This window comes from Rattus norvegicus, chromosome 19, assembly GCF_021556685.1.
Source record: "Rattus norvegicus strain SHRSP/BbbUtx chromosome 19, alternate assembly SHRSP_T2T, whole genome shotgun sequence".
Taxonomy (NCBI): domain Eukaryota; kingdom Metazoa; phylum Chordata; class Mammalia; order Rodentia; family Muridae; genus Rattus; species Rattus norvegicus.
The window spans coordinates 62,155,170-62,180,847 of NC_141552.1; the positions used below are offsets into that span (position 1 = coordinate 62,155,170).

Genomic DNA, 25,678 nt, shown 5'->3' on the forward strand with positions numbered 1-25,678 from the left:
GGGGACTTCAAACTATGAAAATGCCTTTCTTCGTCTGCAGAGGTGATGTCTATCCAGGACTTAGATGCCTGGAGATTGTTGGGAACCGTGTAGATATTTGGCTCTCAATGTAAGGGCTGAAGGCAGAATGGTGTGCCTTGTGGGGTTTTGATGAGAATGTCCTTCTCATAAATTGCTCTCTGAATCCTTTTCATAATTGCCTTTCAATACGAACATTGTTGGTGTGACAGGCTGAGCCTTCTCCCTTTTCCGTAGAAGATGCTCAGAGAAACACCTTTTGTCTTCTGTCAAAAGGCAAGACATTTCTCTCTGGAAATATGTGTAGCTACTGTTATGGAAATGACTCCAGGCCTCGAGGCCTTGCTATCTTTCACTACGTTTAACCTATTTGGGAAGGGCTTAGAATTTAGAGCCCCCCCCCCTTTATGGGGCCAGAGCATTCTAATTAAAATATCCAGTGTCCAGCAAAAACAAAGTCACTCGTGAGCTTACAGCTGTGAAGGCGAAGAACAAAGGAGACAGAAAATCCCTGCTGGAGTCGGCTCTCGTTTGGGCTCTGAGATACATTTAAGTGGGAAAGCCCTACATTAAGAATGTCAGTGTTGTTGGTTCTACAGTTTTGACTAAACAATGGCCAAAATAGTCAGTCGGCAAGCCATCGAGGAGACGGAGGCCAACTCGGGCTGTGTTCTCTGCCTTTGTTGAATCGATGGGGTGTATCCATGACATGTAGATGGTGGAGAGTTTTGGAAGTGTTGCCATGGCAACCTCCCCAGACTACCAGGTGAATAACGGTATGCAAGACGCCGAAAACCTCCCTTTAGCTCCACAAGCTCGCTCCTTCTCTCTGCTCTTCACTACATCCTCAAAAGGGAAGGAGCAGGCACTCCCTCCCTGCCCCCCACCCCAGATCCGAATGTGTTTTATACCAATGATGGCGATTTTGCTGTATGTTTTCCCTGGGGGTGTTACTGGGAGAGGTGGAGGGAAAGAAATGGGGTAACAAGCCTGAGAGATGCAGCCGGGTGAAGTCAGATCACTTCCGGCCAAGTAGACCTCCTGGCACCTCTCCAGGGCCTTCTTTGGATGGAAAGGGGACTTCTGATGAGAAAAGACCCTAGACTTCGATTTTGATGTTTACAGACAACTACTTAGAGGAGCTGAGGGGCAGAGCAGGTCGACAAGATGGATGGAGAAAGCTATTAAAGAGGCCAGAGTATGAGCAGAGCAAGAATGATTCCTCCCTGCTGTGCACGGTCCCCAGACCTTGAGGGTCAGCGTCTGGGATGTGGATGGACCAGAAACGTGATCCTGGCGTTCAAGTGTGTGGTGCATCTTGGGGGCTGTGAGCGTGACCGTCTCTGTCTGTTACACGTATGTGATAAGATGAGGGTCAATCTTCCTCCCACGGCTGTGCTCTTCCGTGAAGTTTAGGAACGTTTCAGGTGCTATTGCTTTGTATCTGTGTCATATTTTCAAGGAGAAAATTGAATCCTTTATGCATGTTGAATTCCTTAATGCACAAAGATACCCGGTTAGGGGGCGGCCATGTCTCTCGGAAATATAAGTCATCTCACACTTCTCTTTATGATTGATATTATTCCATAAATACATAAGATTTGGACTGCCGTGTGGAGTGGATGCCTCTGGGGGTGCAGATGGCCCTGGCTGTTGTTCTCCTTTCTCTCAGCAGCTTCTAAGTTTAACTCTAGAGCAGCCGTGGGAAGGAACTGGTCAGATGTGGTGTCAAGAAGGGAGATGCTGGGGTTGGGAGAGGCGGGGAGATAGTCTTAGTGGACAACAGCCTAGGCTCATTAGCACCCTGCAAAGAACTTGCAGGGGAGACTGAAGGGGAGGCAGTCTCAGGGCATTGTGAGGGTGGCTGAGGTCCCATCATCCTCTAACCTTCTCCCCAACCGAGATCCTTTTCAAGTTACGCCATGTCTTCTGTGTTTCCTGGGCTACCCAAGTGCTTACTTCTCCCAGGTCTACAATTCCCTGCTTCTTTGTTGAGTCTTCCCCCGTCATTCTCCCTTCTCCATCTTTGTTTTGTTTTGTTCTGTTGGAGACAGAGTCTCTCACTGAGCCTGCAGTTGGCTGTTTCAGCTCTTCTGGCTGGTTAAGGAGTCCCAGTGTCTCCCATCGCCCCTTTCTCAATGCTGGGGTTACAGAAGTACACTACGGTGCCCAGGTTTTCACATGGGGTGCGAGGGATGGAATTCAGGTCTTCACACTTGTGTCTCAAGCACTTGACTAATGGAGCCATCTCCCAAGTCCCTGCCCACACGATCTCGGTTATTCCACAAACTTGACTATACAAAGCCACTGGACTCTCCTATCATTGAACTGAGCCCTCGTGGCATGCTGGGAGACTTATGTACTACATATTCTCCACCACTAACCATTTCTTACCCTGGGAGGTGGGTCCAGCAATCCTCGTCTCACAGATGAGAGAACCAAGAGTCCAGAGTTCATGTCTTGAGCTTTGAGCCCCAAGCTCCTTCTCATCTACCATTCCGGAGTTGGCTACCTTCTTCCCAGAGACCAGGAGGACCGTGGAAAATTTTGGAGGATGGTGCCTTATTTGATAATAGGATGCTGTTCTTGTTCCACACCCATGTCTGTTGTGATGAAAAACATCCCGGCCAAAAGCAATACAGGGGTTATATTCATCTTCAATTCCAAAATTATAGTCCAATATCACAGGAAAGTCTTGGGTGCAGGAGCCTGTGATCATTGGCTACACCTGTAGTCAAGAGCAGACAAATGAGTGAGTGAGTGCGTGAGTGAGTGAGTGAGTGAGTGAATGAGTGCGTGAGTGAGTGAGTGAGTGAGTGAATGAGTACGTGAGTGAGTGAGTGTGTGAGTGAGTGCGTGAGTGAGTGTGTGAGTGAGTGTGTGAGTGAATGAGTACGTGAGTGAGTGAGTGAGTGGGTGAGTGAGTGAGTGAATGAGTGAGTGAGTGAGAGAGTGCGTGCGTGAATGAGTGAGTGAGTGCGTGAGTGAGTGAGTGAGTGAATGAGTGCGTGAGTGAGTGCGTGTGTGAGTGAATGAGTGAGTGAGTGGGTGAGTGAGTGAGTGAGTGCGTGAGTGAATGAGTGAGTGAGTGAGTGAGTGTGTGAGTGAATGAGTGCGTGAGTGAGTGCGTGTGTGAGTGAATGAGTGAGTGAGTGAGTGAGTGAATGAGTGAGTGAGTGAATGAGTGAGTGAGTGAGTGAGTGAGTGAATGAGTGAGTGAGTGAGGGAGTGAGTGAGTGAGTGAATGAGTGAGTGAGTGAGTGCGTGAGTGAGTGAGTGAATGAGTGAGTGAGTGAGTGAATGAGTGAGTGAGTGAGTGAATGAATGAGTGAATGAATGAATGAATGAATGAATGCACCTGTGTTGCCTGCTTCTTTTCTGTGCTCAGCTAGCTTTCTTCCCTCTTACACAGTTCAGGCCCTAACCCATGGCATGCGTCTTCTTACCTCAGCAACAGTAAAGACAATCTCCCACAGACACGCTTACAGGCCAACCACATCGAGAGTCTCTCAACTGAGACTCTCTTCTTAAGAGATCCCAGACTGTGGCAAGATAATAAGTAAAAAAGTAACCATCATAGCCTCTGTCAGCCCTGCTCAGTCCTGGGTCTGAAAATAGCAGGGTCTGTATCACCTCGGTGTATATACCACAAGCCTCATTCATTCTTGGACCTTGCATGAGGCTAAGACCAGGAGACATCAGCCTATGGGTCTGTTCTGATATGCTCTGATGGTAGCCTGAGACTTTAAGCAGGTCCAGCCTGGGACATGTTTGTGTTCATGTAGTTCTATCAGGTGATGGAAGATGAACAGTCCTCTTGGCCAACAGCTCAGCTCCCCCAAATCCTTTTGAGTTATTGGGAGCCTTTTGGGGACGATCTGGGAGAAGCAGGGTAAGACATGAAGACCCTCATTGTAATCTCATCACTTGTTTCCATCTACCCGGGGCCAGCAGCATGGACTGAAGCCTACATAGCTTCACAGAGCCTAGTGCTCTGGAAAGACCCTTCTTGTTGACTGCCCTCTCACTAAGACCCTAAGCTTTTAATTTTTGATGAGAGGGGGGAGGAGTTACTACTGTCATTTTGCACCCAACTCCACACATTATGCAACTGCTTCTGGGTCCAGCAATAAACCTTATTATGGGGTTTAATGCCTGCCCCCCCCAGTCAACTTTTTAACCTCAGGCAAGCCCGTGAACCCTCTAAAAGTCTCAACTGCCTTGTCCGTAATACGGAGCAGGCTAACAGTAGCTAGCTCATGTGGGGATCAATCCCTGATGTGGAGATGAAATGAGACAGCATTCTGCATCCATGCATAGGCTTTAACAAATGCTCAGAGAATGCCTGTGTACAGTGGTGCTGTTAACGCCGAGATTTTTCTCGTTGCTCTGACATTGCTCCCCTCAGCAAAGTTAAAGCAAAGAGACACGTGGCTGGCACGGAGGAGAATTCATTTCCCAACGATCCAGTGCCACATCCCTGTGTACCCAACTGCCATCAGTACCCATCCGTCACAGAGGAAGGTCACCTGTATTTATCTGCAGGAACAGACAGGAGACAGCTCCCTGCTGTTCAGCGCTACACTCCAGGGTATTGTTCTAGGGGAAATCGGTCCTGGATGAAGGTACATCAGCACAGAATAATGGAGTTTCAGTTCTTTTCAGTCCTTTGCATAGTTACAGATGGTGATCGATGGGGCCCCCGTCCAGGCTGGGGTGGTTCCACCAGCCAGTCAGGTTCCAAGACCCACTAAAGAGGAGGAAAAGAGGTCGAGGACTCAGGATTCCCAGAGTTCCTGCGCCAGGACACATGTTTTTGTCCCTGCTAGTCTCCTGGGAGCCTTTGTGAAGGGCTAATGGTGAACAACTACTGGGGCTTCCCCTAGCATACACCAAGGGAGGATCAAGGGCAAGTGTGGGGCCTTTAGGGAAGGGAAGCCCAGGAAAGGAAGTCAGGCAGAGCAGGAAGTGGTGGGGAGGCTGTCAGGGTGGGCAGGTAGACCTTAAGCCCCCGGAAAAGTGCTAGGAAAATCTACCAGCTCCCATTAGAATTATTCTAGTGTCAAAGGTCTAGAGATCCAGGCTGTCCACCATTCATCCTGCAAATCTAAGGGTGATGAAAACTGTCTCCAGGGGAACTTTAGCTTATAGAACTTTGGTCAGCTGTAGAGAAGGCAAACTGGAATGTGAGCTTCCAGGCAGCCTTCCAGAAGGACACAGGAGCTCCCCATGGGGCTGGCTTTAGCAGGCCTGAATGGAAACTGGGAGAATACACTCCACCCTGGGCCTTGAAAGGCATCCGGAAACATAAGTAATGTAAGGACCGTGTGTGTCCAGTCCACGTATGTGTTGGTCACATTCAGCTTCCCTTCTTGAACCTCAGGTACGTGTCTGAGTCATGAGGAAGACCAATGCCTATTGCTGCCCCTTACCCTTCTCCATGCTGAAGAAAACAGGCCAGACCAGGAACTACCCCCTCGACACCCCCCACGGCTCCCACACTGCCTTGCTCTCTGTTTTCTTCCTTTTCCATCCAATATTTTCCCCAAAGATACTGCATGTGCCAACAAGGGCTAAGCTCTGAGGGACCCCATGGGAAGGGGGCAGACATTATCCATCCCCACTGGTACTCACAGACACATGAGGAGAGAGCAATGGAGAAGAGATGAGCTGAAGTTGTGGCCAGCACAACATCAGAGCCAGAGGGAATATCTAATGCAGGAGTGGCTGAACCCCATTTTGTACAGAGGGAAACCCCTATCTTGGTTAGGGTTTCCACTGCTGTGAAGAGACTCCATGACCAAGGCAACTCTTATAAAGGACAACATTTAATTGGGGCTGGCTGACAGGTTCAGAGGTTCAGTCCATTATCATCAAGGCAGGAACATGGCAGCACCCAGGCAGGCATGGTGCAGGAGGAACTGAGAGTTCTCTAATTGTTCTGAAGGCAGACAGAAAAAGATTGTTCTCTAGGCAGCTAGGAGAAAGGTCTCAAAGCCCTTCCTCAAGGTGACACGCTTCCTCCGGCAAGGCCACACCCACTCCAGCAAGGCCACACCCACTCCAGCAAGGCCACACCCACTCCAGCAAGGCCACACCCACTCCAGCAAGGCTACACCCACTCCAGCAAGGCCATGCCTCATGATAGCGCCACTCCCTGGGCCAAGCATATTCAAACCACCACATCCCCTCTGTGAAGGGGTGATGTGAACCCAGGGACGTCTCCCATTCATTTTCACCCCAGGTTCTTCCAGGTATGGTCTGTCTCATTTTGAAAGACTTCTGACCTGGCCAGACATGAGGAAAGATAACTAAATCAGTTGTCCTTCGGAACAGTTGTCCATCCTGAGAGTTCAACACGTCTTGGCAGCAAAATGGTTTGAGCCATTTGAGTAAAGTTGACTGTGACTCTCGTGATTGCTCTTTGGTACCCAGCTCAGCGTAAGGAAGGCCCGGATATCGAGAGCTGATATTTCATACCTGCCTCAGTATTAAATCTCCATTTAGCCATGATGGGCTGGTGGAAGTCAAGCCTCTTTTATGGCGCCCTCTTTTCTCATAGTAGATTTCCCCTTAATGGTGTGTCAGACATTCAAATCACGTTCTCCCTCATTATCTTCTGCCCTAGCCGATCTCACAGTTTCCAGAGTATTCAGCCATAGCCACTTCATGCGTTTTCTTAACCATGAATATTTTAAAAAGAGAATTTAACTTTTCTCAACATCTTTTAGTTAAAAAAAAAAAAAAAAACATCATGTCAAGTCAGTCACCGTATAGAGAGAACCATCTGTGTTAGCTGATTTCCAGGTTCTCCCTGGGCATCTCCACGCAGTGGGACAACAGAAATGGGACTTGACCTGGTCATAGGTAGGTCACTTTCTGTAGTCCACTATTGCTAATTTGAAAATGCTTGGTTGGTCCCTGTGGCAGCCTGCCGGTGTCTGGTATTCTGTCATCTCATTGGCCAGTCCCCAGAGAGGTTACTCTTCTTTGAACTTACCATAGTTCTACAGGGCAGCACTTACCCACTTGTCCCTTACCTACTTTTGTGGCAAATCATGTAGGGTAGGAGTCAGATTGGCAAGATGGAGAATAAGCCTTATTACAGTTTGATCCATGTTCAGGCAGTGCTTGTAATCAGGGGGTTTTATTGTATATCTCAGCTCAGCTCAGGAATTAGGATAGAATCATTTCTCCCTCCACACATACACATACTGATGAGAATTGTCACTCACGTGTTTCCCTGGACTTTGCTCAGTATCCACAAGGTTTTGCACTGGTGTCTTTATCTGCATTCAAGCAAGGTGAAGCCGTCTCAGTATGGCCTTCTCCTTGGGTTTTGTGGCGAAGTTAGAGGCCCACAACTGCTGAGGCTTGCCTGCCTCCTCAAGCCAGAGCCAGAGCCTTGGTAGAGGAGCGTAGCCCAGGAAGAATGTTATTAGCATATCATTTGAGTACAATTGGTCAGAAAATAATGTTATCAAAGAGCCGTATAATCCAACCAGAGACTAGTTCCCAAGGGGGAATATTCCAGAAACACAAGGCATGCAAGGTAGTCTCTGAACTTGGCTACCTCTTGACTCTTCTTGGTCATCCGAGAAAGAGAATCTCTGCAGTGACTCTTAACTGTGTCAGCATGAATGTCCCCTAGCTAACAGAGATCTCTCAGAACCAAGCCCATTAACTCCTCACTCTGGCTCCCTGGGTCTTCATTCTTTCATATTCACCTCCTCTCATGGGCGCCATTGGGTGCAAGAGTACTCCACCCTCCCCAGCGTAGGGGAATGCCAGGGCATTGGGGTGGGGGTGGGTGGGTGGGAGTTAGAGCATCTTCATAGAAGCAGGGAAAGAGGGCAGGGGGAATGGGAGAGGCGGGGAGGGGATAACATTTGAAATGTAAATACATAAAATATCAAAAAATGACGTGTGGGAGATTAAAACATTAAAATAGGACTATATTGGCAAGAGGACTCCACCCTGTTGGATGCTAGAGGGTCTACTGAAGGGAGAATGTTTGGACCCCTCAGTCTGGTAGAAGGGTACCCCAGCCAGTGCGCACATCACCATTAATATACATGGCTTCAGACACTCTCCCTCCCATCCCACTTACAGCCGTCCTACCATATGGGTGTTGGAGGTTAGTCCAGGAGATAGGCGTCACCTCGCTGCTTGCCTTTTCTCTGACCCTGGGGTTATCATCCTGAGTGAGCCTGGATGTTGTCTCCCCCCTGGCCAGCATCCATGATCCCCCTCTTCAGGAGGTCCTTCAGATCCAGGTGAACTGGAGAGATGTGGCTCCTGTCATTTCTTCCTGTGTTAAGGTAAATGTCTGGTAGGCCTTGCTCATTAAACTTCTGGAGCTGTTTTGGACTCAAGCTCAAAACTCCTTCTCTGTGTCACTCACCATCATTTGAAGGCAGGGAGGATTTGGGATGTCAAGTATTTGAAAGTAAAACTGAAATCTAACACACTTGGTCACTAGCATAGTAGAGTGCCGACGGGGTAGAGTTGCATCAAATATTTTCAGAAGCAACACAGTCATTCAAAACCACGTGAAGGAATGGATCCACCAGAAATCTCCAGCCACTGTGGCCACTTGATGATGGTTGAACAAGTCCTTGAGTTGCTGTGGGATGTGTGCCCACAGGTGCCCCTGGAATCTGTCCCTGGGGCCTGATCATCTACTTTGGACATCTGTGGGAATGTCAGAGCGGAAGCTATGGTGGATAAGTCTGGGGAGACTGGGAGAGTCTGGTTTGATTGTGGCATGGGGACCAAGAATGATCTTAGAAGAATCCACCTCCTTTGGGGGTGCAGCCCTGGGACAGCTGCTCAAGTTCCAGGAGACAGCCCCACAGCCATGCACACATAGGCAGTACCAAGTGGGTTCAGTGACTTAAGGGGAAATAAGGAGAGTATGTGAAGTTGAGAGAGACGGGTGGTGGGGTAGAATATGGCCACACTTGGAAAGAAGGAAATGGGTACGGACTTGGTTAAAACATGTGCATATGTGAAATTCTCAACAACAACAGCAATGCTCTTAGTGATCCCAGCATAAGAGGACTTCTGCTGTCTGAAGCACAGGGGTAAGGAAAGAGACCAGAGGTCACACCCGACTTCTGTGGTGATCCCCTGACAAATGGGAGATTACTACACATTGTGCCACTTTATGATGCTGGATTATTGTGCCCGAAACCGTCTTTATGGAATTACGGCAGCACTGTAAACCTTAATAGGTTTATAAATTTTCCCCAGGTGTGAGCTGGATTCTGCCTTCTGTTTTCTTTCTCAGCTCTGAGCGTGAGCCTGAGGACCCCGGTGTTGGGGTGGGTTAAGGCCAGTCCTACCCCATACAACCTGCAGATACACGGGGACCTCAGCGGGTAATACACTCGGAAGTGCGCATGCTCCACACACGCTGTAGTGCGCCTGCTCCGGAGAGCCATTCCGGAGTAGAGGGAGGAAGATGCTTCTGCCTGGAGTGAAACAGCAAGGAACTTGAGTAGATTCTATTCCATTGCTCTTTGTAGACCCTGGACTACTCGTTCCTTAGCTGTCAGTTCACTCCCCATGACTGCTGTAGGACTGAACTCACATGAGCTCCTAGGTTTAGGTTAGTGCTTCCGAGCTCACGGGTGACACAGCTAGGGTCCAGCTTAGACTTCTGTGACTCCAGTGACTGCACTCTGTCATTTCCTCCCACTCTCCCGAAACCTTCACACCCAGCATACAATGTCACGATGAAGACACAGGTGCCACTCAAATTCTAGGAAACAGTTCCTTATCTGTGCAGGGTCCGGGGTGGGGAGGAGAACAACACCCATCTTCTTCCTTTTTAATAATCAACGTTTTATGGTTTCACAATTTTGTACATTCATATAATACATTTTGATCAAACGCACCTCCCATACCCTTAATACCCTGCAGGTCACTCAGCAGCCCAGCTCAATGCCTTCTCCATGCAGCCAGATCTGCCCCCTAGTGGTAGATCTGGAGATTTTCAAGGAGAACTGAGGCTCCACGAGGCAAGCGGGGGCCATCAGCGAACAGGACTCCTGATGGCCACCTCCGCCTCCCCCCCCCCCCCCACTGCTCTGAGAACCAGATTCTTTCTGAGGGCAAAGTCCAGGGCTTCGGCTCCCGTTGATCCAGGGTCCTCACCTTCACAACCAGTGAATTTCTTAAGATGCCGTTAGTGAATTATATATAGACCCACCTCCAATCTTCAGTAAGTGGAAAGAGATTCCGTCTGCTAAATTCTGTGGGGAAAGGGCATATAAAATCCCTTTCAAGTGTATGTTTTATGAAATATAGGCCGTGAATTGAGTTTTCCAGTATCAAAGAAAAAAAACTTTAATAGACTTGTAGCCTTCCTGCTTTAATTACAACTGCATATTTTTTTTATTCAAGCTGAACACAGTACCCAACGCTGCTTCATTATTCAGGAGACTGGCTCTCCTCAAAGAGTTCTCCAAAATCAGACTGGGGGAATGTTTGTGGGTTTTTTTCCCCTTGCTCTGGTTTTCTTCTTTCTGGGGTGAGGTTTTGGTTTTCACGGGGTTGTGCTTTCTATCAGGGTGCTAGCATGGGTGCTTCCTCTTAGGGTAGCCTGGGCTTGTGTTTGTGCCATCAGGCTCTGTGCCTTCAGGAAAAGTCTCTCACTCCAGAATCTCAGGGATGTGTTTACCTGGTCCCTTAGCACCAAACTCCACCCGCTACTCCTTGGTGGGTTTATTTCGTTTTCTCTCACATCTGCAGTGTCAGGTGGGGTCAGTGTCAGGTGCATGGTGCCTGGGGCAGGACCATGCTGAGGGACTCACTGGAGTGATGAGCTAGAGCCAGAGGTGGGGACATTTGAGAGAGAGAGAGAGAGAGAGAGAGAGTGTGTGTGTGTGTGTGTGTGTGTGTATGTGTGTCCATGTATATGTATATCAGGAATTAATTTAGTCAAATTCACTACATTTTCCCGTGGTTTACCTGGAAATGTTGTCCCACCGTGTGCTTATAAAACAGAGAGGATCCAGAGGCGCCTTCTCCTGGATGAGGTGGGTTCTGTAGCTACAGATATCTGGAGCAGTGTCTCAATTTAAGATGGTTTTTGTCCTCAGGAGATAACTTTTGGTGGCTGCCATGGAGAAGAGGAGGGTACCGTCGGCATTTAGTGCTGAGAGACTAGGGAAGCCATCTCACAAGGCCTGGTGTAGCCCCTGTGTAAAGAATTAATTCGGCTCAAATTGTCCATGGGCTGAAGTGGGCAGATGAGATCCAATCCTAGGCAGAGGGTGTGAAGATGTTCAGTAGGACACTCAAATCTGTGGCCCAGAGCAAAGAAACCACGTAAAGGGTCTCTGTGCTGAGCTCCAGGCCCCTTCTGCTAAGCCTTCTCATTGGCATGCAGCCAGTAGGAGCTGTGAGCACCTTGTGGCTGAAGTTCTTGCTGGGGACAGGGGTGGGGGATGGAGACAGCAGTCTTGTGCACCAGACTGACTCATTCTTGCAATCTACGGAGGTTGATGCTGGTCCCCCAGGGAGGTAGATGCTGGTACTAGCAAGAAATTCATCTTCAGAGTGTTGGAAAACATCTTGTCCAAGAAAGCGTCGACTCCTTCCTCAGCTTCTAGTTCGCTGGCATCCATCGGTAACAGTGTAGTGTATACCAAGAACAATGGGTCCATATAAAATAGAACTGCTCCGCCTCCCATGGTCATGGGATGACAGACTGACCAATAAGCTATAAGAAGGGCTGTGAATTAGACTTATGGGAACTAACTCAGCTGGCAAGAGCATCCTCTTCTTATCTCCTTCCTTTTGCTGTGAGGGATGCAGGCGAGATGGCTTGCACTTTGACCATCACCTTGCACCATGAGGGAGCCCCAAGAGCTGAAACCATGTACTAGCAATATAAGATGAAAGCTGGAAAGAGGCTAAATTCTGATGCCTGTGGAGTACCAGGCCAGCCCCACAGCTCGATGGAATCACTTTGCACAAGAGAATAGGAAGCTTCCCCTTCACCTGAGCCGTTCTTTTGGTGGATTTTCTGCAGTTGGAATCAAATCTTACAGCAGCGGACATAGCCAGTGTCACTCAACCAGTAAACAATATAGCCCAGACGATTGGACTTTGAGCCTGCTTTCTCAATCGCTGTCTATGCTGACTAAGAGAGACAAGTGGCCACTGCCTCATATGCTTGTCTTATCCCTAGGTGTAGAATAATAATCAGAAACTTAGTCTCCAAGGGAATAGAAATGGGCTCTCTCTCTCTCTCTCTCTCTCTCTCTCTCTCTCTCTCTCTCTTTCTCTCCTCTCTCTCTCTTTCTCTCTCTCTCTCTCTTTCTCTCTCTCCTCTCTCTCTCTCTCTCTCTCTCTCTCTCTCTCTCTCTCTCTCTCTCTCTCTAGCCTTCGAGTTCTTTCCAGAAGCATTCTGGGGTCTCCTTTTCACTTGATGTTTTTATTAGCTAAAAACAGAAAAACAAAGGAGTCAAGCTGTGGCAGACCCCAAAGTTGGCAGAGTGTTTGCCCAGCATGAAGGAAGCCCCGTGTTTGATCCTCAGACCCAGCACCATTTAAACCGCTTGTGATAGTGCATACTTTTATCCTAGGTCAGAGGCAGGAGGATCAGAAGAACATCAAGGACAGTTTACACAATGAGTTTGAGGCCAGCCTGAGCCACAAGAGCCTGTTTCAAAAACCAAACAATTAAAAACGCTCGGTGCTTCACAATGGAAGCATTCTTTGGTGTCATTTTCTTGACATCCTGTTATCATCGTGATATAGAACTTACTACTTTACTTCTGATGACCTGGGAACATTCTGGCAACACACGTCACTTGGTAGCTACTATTTGGGACAATGCCCTGGCCTGAGGATTTTTTTTACAAAGGGTTGGAGAGAGAAAGAATGGTGTTGGGAATATCAGGATGGCTCTAGGAGGTTTTCAGAGGACAATACTTTTCTCTTCTTGCCAATGATGACTGGATGTCCACCCAAAGATCTATCCCCCTTTATCAGGAAGGGTATGAAGCTTGAGACCTCTGACTCCTGGGAGACCTGGGTTTCTGTCCACCCATGGGGGTAATGTCCCAGCTATGGGTATGCCTTTAGAGAAAGATAGGTTCTGGGAACTTCATTTCTGTGAACATTCTTGCCTTCTTGGATCAAGATTGTGTGTGTGTGTGTGTGTGTGTGTGTGTGTGTGTGTGACTGACTGTGGAGGTGTGGGGGTGATTATGTGTCTGACTGACTGTGGTGTATATGTGTGTGTGTGTGTGTGTCTGTCTGTCTGTCTGTGTGTGTGTATGTGTCTGTGTGACTCAGCTCTCCTTCACCCTTCAACAACTCTCTGTGGAGGACTTAGACATCCCTGCTCCATCAGGAGCCTCCAAGGCTTGCCCCCTGCCAAGACAACCACTTCCCAATTCATCATCCTTTTTTTTGTACTCCCAATAAAGCTGAAGTGTTGTCTCTGAGTTCCTCAGGAGGGCACGGAGGCTCAGAAAGGTTGAAACAGACAATCAGAAGAGGAGCCATGTGAGTCAGATCTGTCTGACCTCAAAGAGACAGCATTTCCTCAGCCTCTGTGTGGGTTAATTACTCCTTAGCATGCTCTTGGGCTCTCCTTGATAAGACTAATGTAACTTTATTCACACTTCTCTACCATAAGCCTCCGGTATTTTTCCCAGCCGAGACCGTGCATCTAAATAGAAGTGTTCATTTTATTGGTGATGGAAGAGGCAACAGGCAAGCAGATAGAAAGGGAGGAAGGAAGGAAGGGAGGGAGGGAGGAAGGAAGGAAGGAAGGAAGGAAGGAAGGAAGGAAGGCAGGCAGGCAAGGGAAGGAAGGAGGAAGGAAGGGGAAGGAAAGGAAGGAGGAAGGAAGGAAGGAAGGAAGGAAGGAAGGAAGGAAGAAAGAGAAAGAAAGAAAGAAAGAAAGAAAGAAAGAAAGAAAGAAAGAAAGAAAGGAAGAAAGAAAGAAAGAAAGAAAGAGTGAGAAGAAACTTCGTATGGTTTGGCCAGTGCATGTGTGCAGACAACAGTGCCATTCAAGGTCATTTCTGTCTGAGGGGATTTATCCTCCTGGCGTGAAACAAACCAGCCCTGTCTGGTTCTAATTACGTCTTAAAGGGTAAGGTCAAACTACATTTTGAAAAGGGCAAACATCAGCAAAAGAAAATGTAGTTGAGTTAGAAAAGCTGTAACCAGGGACCCAGAGATTAAATTGATCTGTTAAGGTACCAGTCAGGAGTGCTTTTGGCTGCAGGTAACAAGCTAGCAATTAGGGGCTTAACCCCAGCAGGTGGCTGAGGAGGGCTTCACCATCCCAGCTGCCTTTTGTCCTATTTCAGGAAGGTGGCAGGCAGTTCACCCCAGGCTTCAGAGATTTGACAGCTGGCATTTCTGTGAGTCTTGGGACTTTGCTACGTTGCTGGAAGACCCATCTCAACTCTAGCAACTTCAGGAAGAAGAAAGGGAGATGGGAAGGGCATTGTCCACATACTCCGTAGGAAGTCAAACTCTCTAGCATAAGTCCTCAAGACAGAGCAGAACTTTGTCTTATGATGACCCAAAGCTGCTGAAGGAACCCTTGTAGAACATGTAGTTGCATGTGTGTACATGCATTTTGTGACACTCTTCTTGGGGAGACATGAACAAATACCTACTCACCCTAGATAGGAAACTCATAACAGATTCAAGTAATGATACTACCAAAGTCCATCTGGGTAAAGTGGTTACTTGGGTTACTTAAGGAATACAGGTGAGGGGCCACTTACAGGAGCATGCATGACTCAAAGGCAGCTACATCACTGCAAAGTCACCCCAACATGGGTGATGACCCATAGAAATTGCATCCCTCAAGCTCCCTGAATAATTCTCAGGCATCTAAAGAGGTCATGTAGTTTCCTGTCCCCAGCAATGTTCACAGCTTACTCAACCACGAGGAAAAGATGGCTTTGTGAATCTTAGTAAGTTTCAGGATTTTCCTGAGATTTGTAAATTGTATATTTCCTATGTCCTAACTAACCTTCCCTTAGAACTGGCTGAGTGTTAATGAGCTTGCCTCTGGAATGGAATGTTTCAATTTAGAGGAAATTGCCACACTATAGTGATCATATATGGGTATGCCTGTGTGGTGAACCAAGGAGGAGGGTATGAGAATGGGTTCAGGGTTAGCTGGAGATTGGTCTTCATTAGACTTTTAAGTAAAGAAGAAACTTTTTCTATGCTTTTATTGGTAACCAGAGAATTAATTGGTGGGGATCAAACCAATAAAACCATTTCTTTACTGGTAAAACCATGAGAACAGTGCAATCTGGAGACCAAGTGTGTGTGTGTGTGTGTGTGTGTGTGTGTGTGTGTGTGTGTGTGTGTGTGTGAAGGCATCTTTGATGTACCGAGTACTGGACAGTCAAAGACATCTGGGAAGTGGTGTCCTTTCTTCCAGACAATGACTGGGAACTGCAGAGGCAGTGTGAAAGGACCAGAGAGCAAGACAGTGAATATTAAAAGCATCATCCAGGGAAGTCTGTCAGCAACTTGAAAACAGGGACCACACTGCCAATCCCTTTAGAATTCCCTCTCCCACTAATCTCCTCCTACTAATCTCTTCCACAAAGCAAATACACAAAGAAGGAAATGTTTGCAGAATGCATCAAAGTGTCCTTTGGGGAATCAGATGCAGAAATTTTAAAGTTTCATTCATTTTTACCTCTCCTTGTGAGGATCTTATTTTCCAAGTCCCTGGTGGAAAATTAGTCATGAGAGATACCAAAGGTGGATGTCATAAGCCCAGACAAAAGATGACAAAGGTGTTGTCTGCTGATGGATCTAATGAAGACTGAATGTGGCTGTGAGAAAGCCCTGGGAGCCCCTCCCTCTCTTCCCCACTTACTGTTAAGGAGCCAACTTCAGGGCAGCTGTAAGAGTCCAGATATAAAGCTATGACTTTCCTGTGTATTTCACTTCATTCCAGTCCTTCATGGCCCCAAGAAATGTATAAAGAAATTCTCATTTGTAGATAAGGAGCAGAGGACTCACATGATTCTCGTGGTAACCCTCAAGTTTCCCTTTACACCCTGTGAACGCATCCACTTCAAGCAAAGATCAGTAGAAATGAGGCAACTTTCAGCCCTTGACCCATAAGAGGAAGGGGACCAGGGCCACAAGTGCTTGATCCGTCCAGGGGTCAATGGAAGGTGGGGATTTTGTTTGTTTTTTTTTTGTTTCATTTTGGTTTTTCATTTTTGGATTTTTGTCAAGGTTCTCCAGAAAAGCAGAAATGTGTGTGTGTGTGTGTGTGTGTGTGTGTGTGTGTGTGTGTGTGTGTGTGTGTGTAGTGTGTATACAACTATGCATGCCTGAGTATTTATTTTTAGACTGTATTATTTTATTTTGTATGAGTGTTCTTCCTTATAGGTATATTGCCAAGCTTATGGAAGCCAGAAGAGGGTATTGGATCCCCATGACCTGGAGTTGGGGACATTTGTGAGCCATATAGATGCTAGGTGCTGGGCACTAAACACGGGTCCTCTGCCGGAGTAGCCACTGCTTTCAACTGCTGAGGGAGCTCTTCAGCCCCAAGAGATTTATTATCAAGAACCGGGTCATGGGCTAGAGAGACGACTCAACCGTTAAAGAAGGCTTGCTGATGTTGGCAAGGACCTGAGTTTGGTCTCTGGCCCCCATGTCAGGCGACTTACAGCTGCCTGAAAGTCCAGCTCCAGGGTGTTCCTATGCTGTCTGCTTGACTCCTTGGACCCCTGCATCCACATATGCATAGATGCACACAGAACACACACATTAAAAAAAAATCAAGTCTTTTAAAGAAAGATTCACTGGTGCGATTATGAAGGCTGAGGTGTCACAGCATCCACAGGCAGCAGGTTGAAGACCCAGAGAAGCTGAAGTGCGGTTCTAGCTGAGTTCGTAGGCCTAAGAACCAGAGATCAAAAGCTGCAGCTTCTGGCCCAAGAGTAGGTGGGCTTGTGACCTGGGAAGAGCTGGTGTCTCTCTTCAGTCTAAAGACCGAAAAGTCCAGCATCCTGGCTGCACAGGGAGGCAGGGGGAGACTCTTTCTTGTTCAGCCTTTTAATCCTGCTCTCCCGTCAGCTGATTGGATAAGGCCGATACACTTCAGGCAGAATAACTGTCTTTATTCAGTTTACAGAATCAAATAATGTCATCCGTAAAGCCCTTTGTAGACGGGCCCAGAAGAACATGTGACTGTGTCTGGGCGCTGAGTAGCCCAGCCAGGCTGAAATGCAGTTAACCACGTCAGTCATTACAGCACACTCTTGTGATCTCAGCTGCAGAAAAGGAAGCAGGAGAACTGTGACAGGTGTAAAGCCAGTTCGGTCCACACAGCGGGATCCATAGTCAGAGCTACATAGCAGAACCCTCCTTCATAACACAAAACAGGACACAGCCATCACACAGTGATATGCAGATATTTGGTCTCCAGTTTCCAAGACCTAGGGCTATGCCTGTGGTAGGTTTTACCACGTGCCCAAAGAGACCCTTCCCATATAACTACAGTTATTCACCATCTGATCTCAAAGATGGGGCACCTTCCTGGGCTACCCAGGCCAACCAAAATAATCACTTGAGCCTTTAAGCACAGAGGAAGAAATAAAAAAACACGCTATGTTAGACTATAGTCCCTCGGTCATGCAGAACACCCAAAGTTCGCTCTATTGCCCACTAATACTTTGCACCTCTTGATCAAGTCCCAGCTCTGGCTCTCCCCACCCCCATCCCCTCATCACCACCGTCCTCCCTGCTTCTGGGAGATGAACTTTCTTAGACTCCACACATGACACGCAGTGCTGACCCGTCTGTGGCTGGTTAATTTTCCCAGGCAAAACATCCTCAGAACTCACCCACAGCATCAGAAGTGACAGGATGGCTTGGGATGATGGATGCATTAATCAGTTGGATTTAATCACGCCACATTGTAAACACATATCAAAACATCACGTCCTAACCCCTGTATATATACACTTATGGCTTGTCAATCAAAATAAAAGCAATCTGAGGCAACAAACTGATTTCGAGAAAAACAGCAGAGCTATGAGAGAGAGAGAGAGAGAGAGAGAGAGAAACAGAGACAGAGACAGAGACAGACAGAGACAGACAGAGACAGAGACAGACAGAGACAGACAGAGACAGAGACAGACAAAGAGAGGGCGGGAAAGGGAGGGAGAGGGGGAGGCAGCAATGGTCAGGAGAACAGGAGAGGGAACAGAAGTCCTTCTGAGTGTCTCCTATCTTGAGATGCAGAGCAAATCCCACCCATGGCTGTCCTGAAAGTAGGCCACATGGGAAGCAAGGTTGGAAACCCTCCATCTCTGAAGAGGGCCTTTCTCCTGATCTTCCCATAGGAAACCCTTGAGACCTTGATTCAGCTCCTCTGGGTGCAGACTTCTGACCACAGGTACTGGTGGTCATGTGTTCTGTGCATTCAGTCTGGGACTTTATTACCCCTTTTGCACACACCAGCAGTGAGCAAAGCTGCCCCCTACAACCCGGCGAAATAAATGAAAGAATGAGCTTACTAAGTGTCCAGCGACTGACAAAAGTTCAGCTGCCAGCGAACCCCCAGTTCAGAACTTCTCAAGACCCCCAACTCCAGCCTCACCCTTGAAACAGGATCATTGACCTAGGGACATGGAGCAATGGCTGTCTCCTGTGGTTAGGAGACATTTTGATATTTTTGATATTGTACATGGCCTCCTCATTGAAGGGATCACCTTAGATGCATTAAAGGGCTTTGCAAGTCATTCCCAGGTCCCTTTTCCCTCTCAGAAGCCCAACCACCATCTGCTCAACCTCCCTTCACTTACTCAGAAGAGCGATGATATCACTCATTGTGGAGATGGCATGGACCTACACACAGATAAACCACCACTCTCCTCAATGAAGAGAAGTTTGCTGCCACCCCTATACAGCTGTCAGTGGGCCACACCTCAGGCAGTGTTCCGTTGTCTGCTAGCAGCCAGGCTGCATGAGTGTTAGTTTTAAAATGTAGTCTCTTGTGGACCACCTTCCATTCCAGAATTCCTGTGGTGTACGGGGTATGGGACAGACAAAGTTTCATGGTCTGACACTCATCCCATAGGTATCATTAAGAAGGTAAACGTGAGAGCCTCAAGTCGCACACAGGACACCTTTTCACTAGAGGCACACTCCAAGCCTAGAGCCTCTTTGTTTCCCTGTGTCTTTTGCGGCGTCTAATACCTTTACTGTAACATAATACATACATGCTGTGGCTTGCCCCTTTGAAATAGTAAGTTTGTGACTTGGGAATGTAATCATAAGTTCTACAGTTACCACCTCAATCAATTGTAGAATGTTTTACCTTTCAAATTAAATCATAGAGCTGGAGGGACCGTTCCGCAGTCAAGAACTCATTCTGCTTCTACAGAGGACCTGAGTTTGGTTCTCAGCACCCACATCGCATAGCTTATAAATGCCTATAACTCCAGCACCAGGGTATCTGATGCCCTCTTCTGGCCTCTTTGGGAACTGTACTCATGTGCACATACCCACACAGAGATAAACACACGTTCACATAATTCTTTTTTAAAAAGTATATCTTTAAAATGAAAACCTTGTGCTCACGAGCCATCTTTTTTCATTCCTCTGTCACACCCAGTACTGGGGAAACACGGCTCTTACTCGGTGGCTTTGCCTGTTCTGGATGTTTTTACAGGCATGGAATTATCTAACATACTGTCTTTGTGTCTGGTGTTTTTGTTCCTTTATTGTGATGTTCCTAAGGTTTACCCACATCATAAGTCTATCAACACTTCAGTATTTTATATTCCTTAAGAATATTGTGATGAAGGAAAGGCCACCCAGAGACCAGGCCAACTTGGGATCCATCCTGTGTGCAGGCACCAAACCCCAACACTATTACGGAGGACACATTGTGCATGCAGACAGGAACCTGGCATGGCTGTCCTACCAGCAGCTGACTGAAACAGATGTGGATACTTAGAGCCAGCCATTGGACTGAGCCAAGGGAAGAGTTGGGGGCCCCATGGAAGAGTTAGGGGAAGGACTGAAGGAGCTGAAGGGGGCTGCAACCCCAGAGGAAGAACAAAAGTATCAACTAACCTGAACTCCTCAGAGCTCCCAGAGGCGAAGCCACCAACCAAGGAGCATACATGGGCTGGTCTGTGGTCACTGCTGCATACATAGCAGGGGACCGCCTTGTCTGACCTCAGTGGGAAAGGATGCACTTAAGCCTGTAGAAACTTGATACCTCAGGGAAGGGGGATGCTAGCATGGTGAGGTGGGATTGGGTGGGTGGGTAGGAGAGCAGCTTCTCAGAAGCAAAGGGAAGGGGGGATGGGGTGAAGAACTCTTGGAGGGGGCCCAGGAAGTGGGGCAACATTTGGGATATAAATAGATAGATAAATAAATAAATAAATAAATAAATAAATAAATAAAATTAATAATAAGGATATTGTGATGGATGGATTTGGCTCATTTGCATTTTCACACAGTAATGTCACTGCATTTAATCTGTCCATTCATTTATGACACCACAAAGTTTTATTGTGAACAACGAACCCTGACTATTCATGTGTGAGTCACCTCTGCGGACTTGATTTGTCTTGAGGATCTGTCCTAAAGCAGGTCTCTCTTAACCTTTCGAGAAATTTCCCCCAGAGTGGCTGCGGCATTTCTGCATCCCTGTCTGCAGCGCACTGGCTTACCAATATCTCCACTCTCCATCGGGACCCGTTATCTGTCTTCTATCCCAGCACCTTACCCTGGTGCAAACTGGCAGCTCAGCATGCGCAGGCTTTCGGGTTGCTTCTGTTTTGCAAAAATAGCTTTGCCTCTTCAGAGTCCTTCATATTCCCATATGAATTCTAGAATCGACTTGTAGATTTCTGCCTGGGGGAAAAAAAATAAGATTTTGATGAAGGTTGTATTGAATGGACACATAGATCAACTTGAGGTGCACCACCATTCTAGCAAGGCTGAGGCTCAGAATCGGGAAGCAAGGGCTACCTTTCCATTCACCTGGAATCTTTAATTCACTTCTGTGATGTCTTATCGTTTGCATCATGCAAGCGCGCGGTCTCTGCTGTTCACTTCTTCCCCAAGTATCTTATATTTCGATGCTATGACATGTCAAATATTCTTTTCTTTTAAAAAAATTTACTTTCCTTTTATTTATGTTTGTGTGTGCATGTGTGCAAGTGTGCCCCTCATTTGCACATCCCACCCCACCCCACCCCCTGCCCCACAGGCCTAAAGAGTGACTGGTGTGGGTGCTGGGAACCAGACTCAGGTCCTCTATACAAACACTAAGGGCTCTTAACCGCTGAGCCATTTCTCTAGGCCCAGACTGAAATGTCCTCCATTCTGTTCGCTGCTGCTACATGGATGTGAACTTGACTTGTGTATACCCATCCCTTCTGCCTTCGAGCCTCTCTGGTCTCTCCCTTCTACATGCACTTGACTCTTCCCTCAGCGCTTTCCCTATTCTGCAGCTCCGTCATGCTCTCTCTGTCTTTCACTCAAGAGGGCAACTCACTCACTACCTTCCATTCTGCCCACCAAATTCGCATCCATGTCTCCTGCTATGTCAATACTTTCCGAAGACCGGGTTTCTTAACGCACGCCAGGTATCCGTCCGCTGACACACAGGACAATTTCAGGTGTCATGGCGGTGGACTGTTATCCCCACAGCTATTTATTCGGAGGCCTAAGAAACATCTTCTCTATCAATCTTGTTACCCGTTCATATCCCTCTGGAGAATTAGGTTAAATGTCGAGAGATGCACTTAAAATACATTGAAAGAGAGTAGGGAGTACGGGTGGCATTTTCCTGAGTGGCCGAGTGCGGAAACCCTTTGCAGTGTAGGAGATGTGGGTCTCAGAGGACTGGGCCTCCAACATGCAGTCATGCAGAGTCCGAGTGACTCGGGAAGCTAGCTGGATTGCCACCCTGGATGGCAGTATTTGAAAGACTCAATCAATGGCCAACGCAGGTTATGTATTTGATGATTGGTAATTAACCAGGGCCCCACCCTTGTTTCTGGTGCACCTTGATTCTGGTGCAGGGATGACTCTGGGGAAGGTAGGTGTCCCAGGGTGGAGGATGGGCACTCATATTCAAATGTGTTGCGGTCATCAGCACAGGTTTTGGGTGTCCAGCCGTCAGCTCTAGACTATGGTCTATTAGTTTCTGTCTTTCTGTTTTTAGCATATAACTTACAAAGAAGCAGTTTGTGGAAATAAGGGTTTCCTTTGGCTCCCTTGAGGGGTACATTGTAGTGGGGGAAGGCACAGCAGCAGGAGTCCCACAGCCGGGAAGCAGAGAGAAGAATGATCGCTCGACTCCGTCTCTCTCTTTGTTCAGACCCAAACCGCAGCCCATGGGCTGCTGCCAACACCCGTAGCTAGAGTGAGTTTCCCCTCCTTTGGTTAAGTCTCCCTGGAAACACCCTCACAGACACAGCAAGATGTGTACCTCCTAGGCGATCCCACTCGAGTTGACACCGGAGATGAAACACACATGAAGTGTGATTTGCACACGTACGCTCACTCACACTTGGCGATGCCGAGTCTTGGGAGAGGGGGACACTTTACCCAAGGTCACCATCTTGTCGAAAGACGAAATAGATGCAAACCCAAGGCTCTGGGCTCAGTGTGTGCAAACTGAACCTTTTGACTCCCGTGTGGTGTTCTGAGAAGGTTCTAGCTTTTTTTTCTTTTTTTTTTTTCTTTTTTTTTTTTTTCAGAGCTGGGGACCGAACCCAGGGCCTTGCGCTTCCTAGGTAAGCGCTCTACCGCTGAGCTAAATCCCCAACCCCCAGGTTCTAGCTTTTATACACTGGTACTAAGGAAAGCTTCCGAAAGCCATCGTCTCCCCAGATTCAGTGCAGGGATATTTATGGAGAAGGTTCTACAGCTCTGCTCTCTTCTAGTCTTGGTAGATACGGAGGCAGTTCATCTTCCTCCCCCATGGAGACCTGGCTGGCAGTGTGGAGACAGAGGAGACAGATCACTGAGCTAGAGAGCCGAAGGCAGAGAGAGAAACCTTGCTACCTGTGATATGGGACCAGAGAAAAGGGGTGGCACCATGCACTCAGACTCACATGGAAACTTTCCAAAAGGACAAGAGGCACAGAGGGGAGCGGGGCATTGTCCCCAAATACCTGTCATCTCTGCTGAATTGGTCAACTGTGGCACCCATTTTAAGTTGGCTTGACTAGGAACTCCACAGTGCTCAGACATTACCAATAGTAAGCAAATGGTTGAAAAGCAGTATTTAAAGACTTCACCGCGCACATCGACAGCCCAGTAAGACACAGATGGCATGCTAGGGTCAGAGACCCGAAGGGAGGGACTGGCTCACAAGCTGGCCATTGCAAAGGGACCTCGTAAGTAAATATGGCACTGATGTCATCCCAGGAGCTGAGCCCTAAGGGGACAGTGATAGACCTGTGAGGACAGGTTCATTTGTAAAGGGCCATTTGGGGAGCAGTGTCTTTCTGGGGATGATACAACAGCCATGGCAACACAGGAGGGCATGACCAATGGCACCCCACCCCCTCTCCTCACCCCTATCTCTAGCAAGAATTCAAAAGGTGCCTGGGCCCATCAGGTTAACATCCATGGTCAGAAGAGAGAGCGGGGCAGGTGGAAGGCCAAAAGCATAGGACTGCAGACACTGCACACACAGGCAGCAGCCTTGAAGTCTTGGCTATGTACACCTTTAAGCTTAGACAGGACCCATGGGAACCGAATTAAGGGGATGAAAAAGGTCCGGTCTAGTGCTTTGACTTGCAAACTGTAAACTTTGGAAATTTCACCATTATGCCCCCAGGATAAACATGTCTGCGCTTTACCTGAGGTAGGCACCTTGTTTCTCTTTAGTTGTGGCACACGACCAACCGTGGAGCCGTCTAGAAGCTTCCAAGCTGTGTGCCAGTGCCCCCTAAGTTCTCAAAGATGGCTGCTTTTGAAAAATAGATGAGCTAATTTTTATCCAGGTCTTTCAAGAGAGCAAATCTTCTCTGATGAGCAACTGTTGGCCCATGAGTGGTGTTCACCAATACGTGGGTAACCAAAGCAATTATGTGGAGAATGGCCCCCAACTGGGCTCTTCCTGGCTTGTGCATTCTTCTTTGGACCATGGAAAGAGCATTGAATTTGGCACTTGGGCCTCCATCAGGATATGAGACGATGTAGGTGAACCAGCTATTTCAAGAGTGAAGTTCACTGAATGAACCCTTGGGCTGTGGGCACCTCTGTCAGCGTCAGCTCTTACTTAAAGACCGTCACTCGCTCCTCAAACGCATCCTCACATGCTGGTGGTAAACACAGAGTGTCTACCTTATTGAAGTCCTCCCAGCCTCCTGCTTCCTACCAAACTCTGACTTCTTGTATGAAGCTGCCTCCCCCCTGAGATCAGCCAGCCAAAATGCCACTGAGAACATCTACATATTTCCATCATCAAATGAGCAGCATGTGTGTTTGGTCATGCACACATGTCCACGTGTCTGTATGCATAAGCACATCTATATGCATAGAGGTAGATACCTATATTGATTCAATCACCTCATACATACAGATGTGTGGATGTAGAAGTTGTTTGGGTTTTTTTTTTTTTTTGAAACTATAATAGAATTACATCACTTCTCCATTCCCCTTTCTCCCTCCAAAACTCCTTTGCGCTCTCTAAAATTCATAGTCTCCTTCCTCATTCTATACACATACCTGAACTCATTAATGGCTTCATTTATTGTATGTATTCCTAGATACAAGCTGCTCAGTCTGTGAAATATTACTCACATGTATGTTTTAAGGGCTGACCATTTGGTATTAGATAGCCAGTTGGTGTACCCTTCCCTGGGGAGGAATTTCCCCTATTCCCAGCATTCCCTGCCTGTAGTACTTTGTTTCCGGTCAAGACTTCATTGTCTTTCTCCATCCACACTAGCTGTTGAGGTCATCTTCAGCTCCTGTCTGGGCAGCCATGTTGATGGGGCTTCTGAATTCCTACGAGACACAATCTCAGAGGAAATTTCCCGTTGGCTCCTACAAATCTTTCTACCCCTCTGCCATAGTGATCCCCAAGTCTTAGGGGCAGGAGTGTTTTGTAGATATATTCACCAGGACTGGGCCCCACACCCCTGCATTTCGATTGTCTGTGGTTTTCAGTAGTGGTCTCCATCTATTTCAAAGAGAAGTTTCCATGATGAAGGACAGAGACGACACTTATCTCTGGGTATGAGGACAAATGTTTAGGTGGTCACTAGGTAGCGTGTCGGTTTAGTAAATTAGAGATTGCGGATTTCCCTCCAAGATCTATGATGTCGCTAGCACTAAGTAGTCAGCTAGATTTCTAGAACCAGGCATGATCTCCCGCTTGTTGAGAAGATCTTAAGTCCAATTAGGGAGCTGTTGGTTACAGACAAGGCATGTGTGTCGCTATTGCACCCTTAGGGCTGTTGGGCCAGCATGGTCATTGTTGTGGTTCTTAGGCACTATAGTTGGACTGTTCCAACATTTGGAAGCTTGCTTGGCACCTTCCTATGCCATAAAAGCTTTTCCTCAGGGAGGATGTCTTCAGGTCAGTTCCATCTCAGTGGCCTCTGGGTTCTGCAGCTGAAGCGCGTTAGATCTTCAGAAATAGATA

At 47.6% G+C, this 25,678-nt stretch overlaps 1 protein-coding gene across 2 annotated transcripts in view; it reads left to right on the forward strand.

Annotated features, from left to right (window-relative positions):
- The window catches only part of Cdh13 (cadherin 13), a 1,039,744-nt gene that overhangs the window by 683,385 nt on the left and 330,681 nt on the right, over positions 1–25,678 (forward strand).